This window comes from Malus sylvestris, chromosome 17, assembly GCF_916048215.2.
Source record: "Malus sylvestris chromosome 17, drMalSylv7.2, whole genome shotgun sequence".
Taxonomy (NCBI): domain Eukaryota; kingdom Viridiplantae; phylum Streptophyta; class Magnoliopsida; order Rosales; family Rosaceae; genus Malus; species Malus sylvestris.
Genome location: NC_062276.1, coordinates 25,893,593 through 25,907,213, shown reverse-complemented (window position 1 = coordinate 25,907,213; position 13,621 = coordinate 25,893,593). Strand labels below are relative to the sequence as shown.

At 39.5% G+C, this 13,621-nt stretch overlaps 1 long non-coding RNA gene across 1 annotated transcript; it reads left to right on the top strand.

The window, feature by feature from the left end:
- The first annotated feature begins 11,607 nt into the window (after positions 1–11,607).
- On the top strand, positions 11,608–13,052 carry LOC126611567 (uncharacterized). The gene is made up of 3 exons (XR_007618898.1): positions 11,608–12,234; positions 12,340–12,398; positions 12,488–13,052. It is a non-coding gene; the product is annotated as an uncharacterized LOC126611567 (long non-coding RNA).
- The last annotated feature ends 569 nt before the right edge of the window (positions 13,053–13,621 follow it).

The following is a 13,621-nucleotide window of genomic DNA, read 5'->3' as shown; positions in this document are numbered from 1 at the left end:
AGGGCTACGCTTGTCAATGGATTTCACTTTGTCTTCATATTGTTTTCGGGAAACTAAATAAAAACAAAGGTATTTGAGAATACCTCATTTGGTTTATGGACCTGTTTGATAATGATAGTGTAGGTAGCACCACCCTTAATAAATAATTATCTACAAATTTAGTCACCTGAGTATTACTCGGGTTCATCATAATCACCAAAGCCATTACCTTCGAAGCTAGAACCTTATGGAATCATGCTAGCGCAATTAACCACTAGGCTAAGGAGAAAGCCGGCGCAAACGTGTGCTAAAAAATGAACTTAGTCTACCATTTGAGTTTGCGCCCAGCCAATTTTTTCTCTCCACATATGTCATTTTCAATTTGGCATTTGTACCTACATTTGGTGAATAAGTTTCCCTATGTATATGTATACGAGATCAAAAAACTAAAAGCTCATACGCTATTGTTCTGCTTTTTAAAATTATTTAGAATGAGATACTATTTTATGTCTCACTAGAATATACGTCAATCTTTATGGCCTCTACTTGGATTTGTCCATTGGTTCATGAAGAAGAATGAAGCGAGAGTGGTGGGGGAAAAGAAGGAAAACTGAAGGAGAATATACGAACCAAAAAGTTAAAGGTGAAAACAATTTAGAACTGTTTCTAGATTTTAATTTTCAAGTTTGAATTTGTATATCATTCCATTACACTTCCTCAACATCTCTCAAGCTTCCTTCTTCTACCATTTATATATCTGTCTTCAATGTATTTCTTTTCTATTTCTAGTAATACTAAAACTAAAAACAAAATGGCTATTAAATGACAATGTGAAGTTATTTTGACGCTAAATACAATAATAAGATACCATTGAATAAAAATAGTGCTGATAGGCCAATCCCATTGTCGTATTTCTATACCTACATTATAATATCACCCACCAGAAAAAATAATAATAAAGAATTAAAATGTTATTTCTCCACCCATCATTATTCCTAAAATAACCTCTAATGTATTTTTTTTTTCAAAGAATAATATTAATATGTTTTTAAAGAAAACCAGCATGCTTCCTTAATTGCCTACCCTATCCCACACCAGAATGGTAGAATCTCCTCCCACCACCCATAAAAAACCAAAACCTTTGACACCTGCTTGGCGACATCTCCTTAAAGAGTGAGAAACGGAAGGGGGAGAAAGAGAGAAACATGGGGGAGATTGATCTAATACAAAGGCAAATTGCTCCAAATGGATTTCTATTCCAATTGGAAATGGGTATTTTTCGATTTGGAAATATAGGTTGTCGTCGCTGTTCGTCTATGAGGGTCGAGGTGGTAGTACCAGAATTCAAAGAGAGATGGGGTGGTGTTTGTGGCAGGGGGGGGGTGATGGATGATTGGGCACTTGATAGTCATCGGCCCATCGTGGATGATTTGGGAGGGTGATGGGGGCGGTGTACCACTTATATTATAACACGCGATACACTTGTATTCCGGACGCACATAAACATTTCTCGAATTTGTGGATATATGTAAATGAGGCTATAGGATTGTTTGAATGAAGGGTCAAGTCAATTGGCTTGTTAGGACTTGGGATTAGGCATTGAGCTTGATGAAATAATGAGAAATAAGACATAGAGTATTAGGTTTCTGCTCATGCTTCACGAGCTTGAAAATGTAGAAAAACAGAGGTATTTTAGAATACCTCATTTGATTTAAGTTCCTTTCTGTCCTAAAGAGTCCCTTAACATTTCTCTTGATAGTAATAATCCAATCATCAGTTCATGATCATTCACATCGCCGGTACCTGCCTTCGAATCCATAACCTTGAGGAATTATTGCCAGTGCCATTAACCACTAGGCTAAGAAGAAGGCCGGTGCAAACACATGCGAAAAATGAACTTAGTCCTTACCATTGGCATTTGGGCCCAGCCAATTTTATCTCTATTTATATTCCATTTTTAATTTGACCTTTGTGGCCATATTTGGTGAATAAGTTTTCCTGTGTACGTATATGGGATGAAATAAAAAAAAAAAAAAACTCTTACGCTTTTATTCTACTTTTTAAATTATTTGGAATGAGATACTATTTTTGTTGTCATGTTTTTTACTCTTATTTTGTATGTCTCACTGAAACATACATCGGTTCTTGTGGCTTCTACTTGGATCTATCCATCGTTTTGAGAAGGAGGGCGAAGTAAGAAAATATATGAAATAAAAAGTTGAAAGTGAAGCAATTTAGAATTGTTTCCAGATTTTTGTTTGTATTTTTGAATTTGTATATCATTCCACTACATTTGCTCAACATCCCTCCAAGCTTTCTTCTTCTACCATTTATATATCTTTGTCTTCAATATATTTCTTCTCTATCTCTAGTAGGAGTAAAATTAAAAATAAAATGGTTATTAAATAAGAATGTAAAGTTGTTGATACTAAATACAATAATAAGTTATACCATTGAATAAAAATATAAGTATAAAATGGTTTATTTAGGAGTAGGCCAAAATTGACCGAATCATTAAAATTGTTTTTAGTATATGGGGAGTAGGGCGACAATTTTTACACGACTCGTAATTTGTACGGACATAGGTCGGGAAACAGAGAAATGGATTTCCTCAACACAAAAGTCCTTTAATCATACCTATAAAATGATGTCTCTTCTAATTCATATAGATTGCATATAACTAAGCTTTGTATTCCTTTATCTCGATGGAATTTTGGTATGGTTGGCGTTATATTTTTTTTGAACAAATGATATTATATACTCTAAGGGGGAGGGGTGTGCTTAACCTCCCAATGGGCTAGCAATATTGTGGTTCAAATTTGTTTTTGATGAGAATCGAACCTAAAACCTCTTACTTATAAGTGAAGAGAAATACCACTAGATCATAGTATTAAGTGAAAAATAAAATAAAATAGAGGAGTGAAAAACAATATGTATATTAAGAAAACAGAGGTATTTTGTAATACCTCATATTGTTGATATATATGTTTCCTCTGAGGGGGCATGATGAAGAACATCAAATTCACATGATACTAGCCTTCGAACCCAGACCCTACGAGGATCATGCTTGTGCACCTTCCATCTGGTTAGGAGGAAGGCCGGTGGTTGATTTGCAAAAACGATTTATTTGAAGCTTTCTACTATTTGGATTTGAGCCCAACCAATGTTTTCTCTAAAAAATATTGTCCAACCATTAAGGAGAATAATGTATTTGAAACGGGTTCAATGCCGCGTTGCTGTTTTTGTCCAATAATGCATTACTGTGTACAAGTTTTTTTCTACATGAAAATGTATGATTGGATCAAGAAGCCACATGGCGATGAACAAAAAATTTAAGGAAAATAAAAAGCAACAAGGCAAGTTTACATAAGTGATAGGTCCAAGCTGTAGGACTAGAGGTCGAAGTTCTTGGACTAAAGAAATTTGGCTTTAAAAAGATGGAATCATGTCCTTATTGTCTCTCAATACCCTAAACAAACAATGGATATATTAGAAGTTGGATTAATCCTGCACATGATCAATCACATTTTGTGGGGCAAAAAATAATCAAGAAAATTACTGAGGCGATACGTGGACTTTTGGGTTAAAAAGATAAAATTACCCTTGAGGCACACGGGGACTCCCACACACATACAACGGACAATAATGGCTCAATCGAGGTCAAAGGTGATCAAAATGGTATTCTTTTAAACCCTCTCATCACTCCTTATCAAATCTTCACCCATAAGGTAACTCCCAATTATTCTTTTCAAAGTGGGATTAATTGCCAAAATTAATTGATTAATTACCCATTTAATTGATTAATTTCCAAATTAATTGTAAGATATTATTTTACATAATATCTTGCAATCAATCCCACAAATCAACCAAATATGGCCGGTCCCAATTCTCCTAATAGGGTCGGCCACACTCCTATATATAGCCACTCATTTTCTCCAAAACCTTAGTCCAATTCTCTTCTAAAATTCTCTAAATTTCTCTAAACACTTTTCCCTCAAATTCTAACTTTGGCATCGGAGATTCTTCGACCAAAGCCCCCCATCCCAATTCATCGTGGGAGCATGAGCCTTATGGCCTTGATTTTATGTGTTAATTGTTTTGCATGTGCATTTTCATCCAAGAAGAAGAAGGCGGAATTTTGCATCCACAAATGGGTGCTTTCATTGAGAGCCTTGATTCAAATGCTCGAAAAAATACTCTCACATTTAAGGTTTTTCGTTTTCTTGTTCATTTGTAGATTTTTTGTACGTTCTCATTCCTAGAATTTTTTATGAAAATTCTTTGAATCAATGTAAAAGAAAAGTACAATGACAAGAAATTTGGAAATCACGACAAACGGAAATTCCAACGTTCAAGAATTGGGACCAGGACAATCCACGAGGCTCGACGTGACAACAAATGAAGTGGCACCACCACGAGGCACCATCGCAGCAGCCACCACGACAGAAACCACCGTGGCCACCCACGACGAGATCCACATCCACGGTAAGCAGGCCACTTCGCAGCAACATGCCTAAGCTCGTGTCATAAGGCAACCAGCCTAGATCGAGCAGGCCACGGCCCAAAAGGCATAACCCTTGAAGGCAGCCTAACTCGCTGCCACTTCAGCAGTCCAGGCCCAGGAGGGAGCCTAGGCCTAGATAACAGCAACAGAAGCCTGGCACCCCCATACCCATGCCACGGAGCAACGCCAAGGCCAGGCTCGACGCACAGCTGCTGACCCAAGCCATACCAAGGAGAGGGCAGGCTCAGCGCCCACGTTCACCACACGTGGCCTAGCCCATGCCAGTGATCCGACTCGCTCTAGCCCACTTCAGTAGAGTCCCAAACTAGTCCAAGATCGGTTCAACTATTCCGGCTCTAAATTTCTGGGCCAACGATTGAACCGGGAGCATTTTCACCACATTTCTCCTCAGATTTGACATTTCCCAACTCAAATTGCGTGCTCGGAGTCTACCACACTTCCACTAGTCAAGGAGACGTATTTCATCCAAGCTCTTCCAACCCAAATGAAGAATAACACTTGTCTCGACAAGTCATAGAGTTGACAAGCGCCCTTGCACAACAGACGACCTTGGTGATTCAGCTTTTGCAGCGTACCAAGATGCAACGTGCCCCTGACTAGGTGTCCCGAAGTAGGACAAGGATAGACGAGGAACCTCTCTAGCAGTGTCCTAATAAGCAACCACTTGACTAGTCACGAATTGAGTGTTCTGGCAGTGTACATTCCCGACTGGCCCCCCAAGATAACGTATACTCTGGTCTTAGCGTGTGGATAAGCGTCAACTCTCAGTTAGGCCCACAGACAAGCATACATTCACGATTAGGGCCACACTCCAATAATCAACATGAGCAACCTTCCAAGCGAAGTGTTCATCCGCGACTAAGCCTGCAAGGAGCATCCTCTACCTCATATCGGAGTAGGGAACATGACGGATGGAGAGAAGTAGTCACTCAATCCGGCTCAAATTCAACTGGCAGTTTGCGAGTAATTCGCTCACCTGCTAGGAGTGTACTACATGCACTGCAGCCGCATCATAGATGAGCCGAGCATAGAGAAGAGCAGCTTAAAGTCATGACTGGAGGAAAATTCAGGAAGAAGTTGAGAGGGTCTTGATAACACGATTGCATGATTTCCAACGTAACAAAGCGCTCTGATGAGACATGACATAAACATGTAACTTTTCATTGACAATATCGAGTAGACATAACCATCCCACATACAATAAAGGATACAATGATTACACTTGTTCCGATAGAAGCAGTAACTCAGCCTAATCGCACGCCGAAGGTAGACGAGTACTAGAAGGACACATCAGCCTAACCACCAAGAACTAGGGGCATGTCTTGTTTTCATCACAACTTTGAGCTTAAAGTCGTGACTACCTATTCCACGGCTTCCGGCCGCCCTTGATTTGTCACCATGGCTTTCAGTCGTGCCGATCTTGTACCACGACTCCCAGTCATGCCACCCTGCAGCTCCTATCTGCGTCGACCAAGCCCATGACACTTCAAACTTCAAAGCATCCAACGATGAAGCAAAAGACAAGGCTTTATTAGCAGCCACTGCTAGCGAAAAACTCAACATTGAAGAACTTTACAATCCATTCAGATTCTCAGCTGATCACCAACCAAGCCTTAGGAGGGTACATGATGAAACATCTAACGAAGGCACAATACTTGAAGAAAGTTTGGGAGCAACTTGATGTGTTTCCCACTTACACCTTTACGCGGGTTCCACAAATAGTTCGAAGTTTTAAGCAGATCGCCAAACAAGACCTCGTAGGCTGATGATTATTTCAGTTGTCCAGCAATCCAGCTTTCTTCAGCTATACTTACGATAATGACTTCCAAGCTTTCCAGTGCGAGAGGGCAAACTAATTGATCTCTAGTGCGAGAGGGTAAACCAATTCCTCGACACCTATATGGGTCTGCTCTCTAGTGCGAGAAGATAAACTAATTGTCACCAGTGCGAGAAGGTAAACCAATTCCCTGACACCTATATGGATTTGCTCTTCAGTGCGAGAGGATAAACTAATTTCTCTTTAATGCGAGAGGGTAAACTAATTCCCTGACACCCATCTGGGTTTGCTTTCAAGTGCGAGATGATAAACTATTACTTTTCAGTGCTAGATGGTAAACTAATTCCCCGACATTCACATGGTTCTACTTGCTAGTGCGAAAGGTTAAACTAATTGCTCTCCAGTGCAGGACGCTAAACTAATTCCCTGATACCCATTTGCGTAAGCTCTCTAGCGTGAGAGGATAAACCAATTCCTTGACACCCATCTGGGTAGGCTCTCGAGTACGAGAAGGCCACACAGCTCAAAAGATCGAATACTTAAAGATCAGTTAAGCAGCAAATGGTTAAGGGGTAGCAGCCATTTTGCACTCAACAATTCTCTTATTCGACACTTCATCTTTAGTAGCTCCGATCTTGGCAGTTCCATCCTTGGTTGCTTTTTCATTGGTTGCTTCATCTATGCCAACGGAGAAATCAAACTCAAGTAGTTTCATCATATTTAGCAAATAGCCTAGATGTGGCAGTCCAAACCGTGGCCCATGCCATGCCACTTCCTCAGCCCATGCCCAGCCAGCCCTTAGCTTTAGTCAAGTCGAGCAGCACAAGCAGTGGCTTTTGCCACACCACCTTATCAGCCCATGCCAAGCCAACTTTTGGCCCCTGCCAACTGACGTACTGCACCATCCCGACGGCTACCTCATGGCAGCACCACCCAAGAAGAAGACAAGGAAAATTAAGTTTTTCTTACATTGGTGTAGCACGGAGAAGACAAAGAAATCAACAAAAGACGATTCTTTGCACGAGCAAGCAAAGAAGAGTGCTAGGGGAAAAGGAACAAGTATCCTCTCTCTTTCTTGTAGGGATAAATAATTACCCTCCGAAGTTGATTTAACCCTATACTTAAGGTATACTTAAATAGGCTTTGGAGGCGATTTGTTTCCCTTTCCTAGAAGAATCTAATTACAAGTCCAAGTGAGAATTTGCATCAAAGTTGGAGATCTCTACACCTGCTGCCTTTTCCTGTGAGCTGCCTAGCAGGTGTGAGGGCATTTATGGAGCCATAACTAATCAAGAAAATTATGGAGGCGACACATGGACTTTTGGGTAAAAAAGAAAAAAATTACCCTTCAGGCACACCGGGACTCCTATGCACATACAATAGACAATAACGACTCAATCGAGGTCAAAGGTGATCAAAATGGTATTCTTTTAAACTCTATCATCATTCCTCATTAAATCTTCACCCACAAGGTAACTCCCAATTATTCATTTCAAATTGGGATTAATTGCCAAAATTAATTGCAAGATATTATTTTACATAATACCTTGCAATCAATCCCCATAAATCAACCAAATGTGGCCGGTCCCAATTCTCCTAATAGGAGCGGCCACACCCCTATACATAGCCACTCATTTTCTCCAAAACCTAAGTCCAATTCTCTTCTAAAATTCTCTAAATTTCTCTAAACACTTTTCCCTCAAATTCTAACTTTGGGAGCAGAGATTCTTTGGCCAAAGCCTCCCAATCATCGTGGGCGCGTGAGGCTCTTAGCCTTGATCTTAGGTGTTAATTGTTTTGCAAGTGCATTTTCGTCTAAGAAGAAGAATGCGGAAATTTGTATCCACAAATTTCTTTTTTTTTTCCCTTCGTTTTTAGCATGAATAATTGCTAGCTTGTGCAATTTATGGGTAATATTGTAACGCAAACTTGTTGAACCTAATTTCTAAGGCTTGGCAGACTTTGTCAAATGATAGTGCATCTTCTTGGGGCAACGAGGTTTTACGATTTAGTAAAAGGCCTAAAATGAGTTAGTTTTTAGTTATATCTACAATACTTTTCAAGAAGTTGCATCGCATAAAATGGATTAATTGGGAGGAGATAGAAAATTGACCAAATCATTCAATTTGGTTTTAGTATATGGTGAGTAGGGTGATAATTCATGGCATGACCCGAAATTTGTACCAGTATAAGTCTTTGACACGTAAATGAATGGGTTTATGGAAGACAACCCATTACCAACCATCATCATTACTTTAGTCAAAAGTCGGGGGAGGTGGCACTGTGCAATTTTAATAGGAGCGGCCACACCCCTATACATAGCCACTCATTTTCTCCAAAACCTAAGTCCAATTCTTTTCTAAAATTCTCTAAATTTCTCTAAACACTTTTCCCTCAAATTCTAACTTTGGGAGCAGAGATTCTTTGGCCAAAGCCTCCCAATCATCGTGGGCGCGTGAGGCTCTTAGCCTTGATCTTAGGTGTTAATTGTTTTGCAAGTGCATTTTCGTCTAAGAAGAAGAATGCGGAAATTTGTATCCACAAATTTCTTTTTTTTTTCCCTTCGTTTTTAGCATGAATAATTGCTAGCTTGTGCAATTTATGGGTAATATTGTAACGCAAACTTGTTGAACCTAATTTCTAAGGCTTGGCAGACTTTGTCAAATGATAGTGCATCTTCTGGGGGCAACGAGGTTTTACGATTTAGTAAAAGGCCTAAAATGAGTTAGTTTTTAGTTATATCTACAATACTTTTCAAGAAGTTGCATTGCATAAAATGGATTAATTGGGAGGAGATAGAAAATTGACCAAATCATTCAATTTGGTTTTAGTATATGGTGAGTAGGGTGATAATTCATGGCATGACCCGAAATTTGTACCAGTATAAGTCTTTGACACGTAAATGAATGGGTTTATGGAAGACAACCCATTACCAACCATCATCATTACTTTAGTCAAAAGTCAGGGGAGGTGGCACTGTGCAATTTTAAGTGAATTTCAATTTATTTACAAAATTTCCACCGGGTTGATTTTAGCCCAAATTTTGCTTTATTTACAAGATTGCCACTGGGCTTAAGAACGATGTTTTAGTGTTTGGGCTAGATTTGGACTTTGAGTCGAGGAGAGAGAGGGAATGGGGATAGAAGGGTTAACGGGTTGGAGGGAGAGGTTCGCCGGGATTTAGGGGAGAGAGGAGAGGATTTTTTATCGGGGAGGTATGGGTTTAGGGAGAAATAGTAAGGGAGAAGTATGGGGTAGGCTGATTTCCAGTGTTTCTGTTTCAGAAACCCTTTTGTTTCTCTCAAACCCTCTCCTTGCCTTGCTCTCCGAACAACCAGCAGCGCCCAACTTTCTATCTCTCTCTTTCCAAAATTGCTAGCTTTCACTACTCTACAAATTTCTTGGTCGGAACAAAACTTCAGACCTGAAACCACCCCATTTTCCTTTTTTTCTTCTTCTACTTATGGTAAATACAAAATATTGGATAGTTGATTGTGGTTGGTGGGTTGATCTAGGTTTTGTTTTACTTATTTAGATTTGAAATGCTAGGGTTTGTGGTCAATAATTCTTAAAAGCATAAGTCTCAGTTTATTACCCTCAAGTTTCGTGGTTTTCAACATTTGGTATATGAAGTTCTTTTCGTCCCAGAGTCATACCTAAAGTATTAATTTTGGGATAGTCTCATACATCTGTTAGTCTGGCTATTAAGTCTCCCTTTAATTGATGACATGGTGCCCATGTGGATAATGACTAGACGCCACGTGTAATTAAGGGGTCCACGTGAAAATTAAAAATTGAAAAAAAATTCAAAAAATAGAACAAAAGGGTTGAATCTCTGGAGAAGACGACAGAGTTTCTCGATCTGGATGAAAGCTAGCACAATTTCTCGATCAGAGTTTCTCAAATTTCCGACCTTTGCAAAAACCCTAATCCCCAAAATCTTTCAATTTTCAAAAAAGTTTCCACAAACCAAACAATCCCAAAACAAAAAGAAAGAAACCCCCAATTCACCTGCAACAGAAGCTCATCCACCAACGACCCACAACAGGACTTTGTCCCCTGAATCTCTAACACCCAGACGCATCCAACAACGTCGTATCCTCCCATTTTCGGTCTTCCATTCTATGCTGCTGCTCCTTCTCTGGTTCCGCTGAAGCTGCTGCGCCCTTTCTTCCGTTGCGCGTATCCTCCCATTTTCGTGCTCAACAAAAGTTCCCACTACTCGATCTCCGCCTGGTACTTAGCTCTGAGTTTGAGAAGAAACTTCCTCCTCCGCTCTCTCCAGAAGTACTGGGGATAACAACTAAATCCTATCACAACAACACCACATCAACCTTCTGGTATTTTTAAATAAAAATTGAAATTTTGAAATAAGGGTTGTTTGGCTGCGATTGTGACCGAGAGGTTCCCGGCCGGCCCACAAATGGTGCAGAAGCAAGTTCAGATCGTGGATTTGAGCTCTTCAGTAGGTGTTAATACCAATGTGTACGCCTAATCGTAGTTCTCTGTGTCACCGGAGTCGATCTCACTCTTATTGTGTTGTTTTAGAGGAAATAGGTGCACATGGTACGAGAAAAAAAAAGAACAGAAAAAGAAGAGACAAGGAAGATGAAAGATATCCTCTTGTAGATCCACGATGAACGAGGACGGTGGAGTCGGGACCAACGAGTTGACATTTGGGTCGACTCTGCGCTGCTTCCTCCGCTTGAAGATGAAGTTGTCGTCGTTGCAGACCTTCTACTCTTGGGCGTCCACCCAAGCTGCTGCAGACTCCATTACCACAGGAAGCTACGAGTGGGAAATATGAAATTGGATGTTAGCGGGTGGGTATCAGGGAAGGGGAAGGTGGGGTGGGTGAGGGGCGGGATTGAGATTTAACCCAAATTTTTTTTGAAATTTTAATTTCCACGTGGACCCTTAATGACATTTGGTGCTCAGTCATTGTCCACATGGGTGCCACGTCATCAGTTAACGGAAGACTTAACAGCCAGACTAACGGATGTACGAGACTGTCCCAAAGTTAACTTTAGGTATGACTCTGAGACGAAAAAAACTTCATGTACTAAATGTTGAAAACCACGAAACTTGAGGGTAGTAAACTGAGATTTACCCTTCTTAAAATTATCAGAAACCTAGAGAATACAAGGTAGTTTTTGAGTTCGTGGACATTTATATATGTGGAAATTCGAGGTGGTTGGTTTATTTTATTTTACTTGAATTATTGTTTCTGAAGGGGGTAGGAAGAATTGGAGAAAATGACGAGGGAGAAGATCAAGATCAGGATGATCGACTACTTGCCGGCAAGGCAGGTGATCTTCTCAAAATAATGGTATACTTTCCTGTTTGATTTTGTATGAAAATGACTAATGCCATTCACATTTAAATGCGTGCATTCCTGGTTTTATTGAATACTTTGTTAATCTTGAGTTGATCAACTTCCTCCCTGTGGTAGCATTAGATTTTCATTGCGTTGATAACAATGATAACAATTCACATATTGTCAAACCAGAATGTTAATTGACTTGCTTTATAGGTTGGTAATGGGCTGGTTAAGGTTCTCAGAAGCTGGAAATGTATTTGATTGCATAAATAGGCCAAACACAGTAAGAATGGATCTAATTTGATTTTTTTTAGACGATTTGATGATATCTTCTTCATTGTCACCTTACTGTGTCTGAACTTAAAACTTTGCATCTGGTTCACACACAGGCCTTCCCTGTCCCTATTCATGTTGAAGAGGTCAAAGGTATCCAGATGATTAAGAGAGAATAATTAAATTTCCGTGTTTAGAAACAATGTTATTCAATTTTGATAATGTAAATGTTATAAACGCATTGCTAATCCTTATAGACCAACCCTAAGTGTCCAAAGAAAGAAAACTCAAACCTTTAATTCTAACATGCAGATATTGTCAGTGTAGCTGGGTACATACTTCTTGTGGAGAAAGAATCAGGTATACTATTTTTTTTTTGTAGCTCTGACGCTTTAGCATGATAGAGCTTGATTTTGATGCGTGCTTCTATCAACAAACCATCATTTGTTTATATATTTTGTACAGTTTTTCAACGATTGGCAAATGACCAGGTTTGCAACAAAAACCATTGCATCGTTAGCACTGTAAGCATACACCTTTTGCTTTGTCCATATTAACTCTCTTGGATCCTTGCAACAACTTTTATTATTTTTATGGGTGTGTTTCTTCACAGGGGCGTGGGTATCCTGATATTCCCCCAAGAAGGTAAAGAGTCCCCTTCAAACTTAAAATGGGAGAGATATTTAGAGGGCAGAAAGCATGGTTTCGACTGAGTGGGAGAGATATTTAGCGGTTTTGTCCACTTTTTGAGAGAAGGATGGACAGGGAGAATGAGAGAGGGCAGAAAGGATTTTTTGGGGCTAACGGGTTACCCAACGGGGTTGGTGAGGAGAGGATGGCTGAGGGAGGTATGGGAGAGAGTGGGTTTTCAGTTTTGTCCTCTGATTCAACAGGTAAAACATTGTTTGGAAATCATTGTTTTTTGTTTGGTTTGCTATTTGCTTTGTTAAAACTGTGATTGATATTTTGTTGTTTCAATAAAATTGTAATGGATGTTTATAGGCTGTTTAGTTGGGTGTTAGGAAGATTAGTCTGTTGAGTGCACTGTTTCGTACACGGTTAGAGTCAGGTTTGTGTCTTTATAACTTTGGAGGTTGTACTGTGCTCATTTATGCGTTTCTTCATGCTTTGCTGCTGTTTCCTTCTCAACAAATCAAATTGAGGTTCCTTTTCTGCTTCACATCCTTTGAATATCTCTCTGTTGCTAGATTGTTTCTCCATACTTTGTTGCTTCTGTATTTGTGTGATAAGGGTGTTAGAAGGCTGCTTTAGTTATTGTTTTGCTCCTCTATTGATAGATTATTTTTGCAATTCTTGGTTGCTTATGTATTTTTATGATAAACTTTTTAATTTTATTCTTGACATGTATGTAGATCAAACACAAATCTTAACAATTGTTCGTAGGAAGCCCTCTGTGCTCTAGGTTAACAATTTCAACTTTTTACTTGATAACTTCTCTGTTCCCCAGAAAGAGAGAGACGGACACACACAGATTCAGTCATTTGGGTCAAAAAGTTATATATTCCCAAATTACCAGAAAGTGCTAACTAGCTAGATAGATAATCAATGCATGTACACAAAGACAAACTAGATAAGGCAGAGAAGAAAGGCTAGAGAAACCAAAAGCTAGAGAATTCGAAAGCTCACAGAGAGAGAGAGGTGAATGAATTTTGTGTGCCTACGCTGTTAAATAAAAGCTGAAACAAAACGAAACGAAAAAAAATAAAATAAACAAAAGTGATCGAGC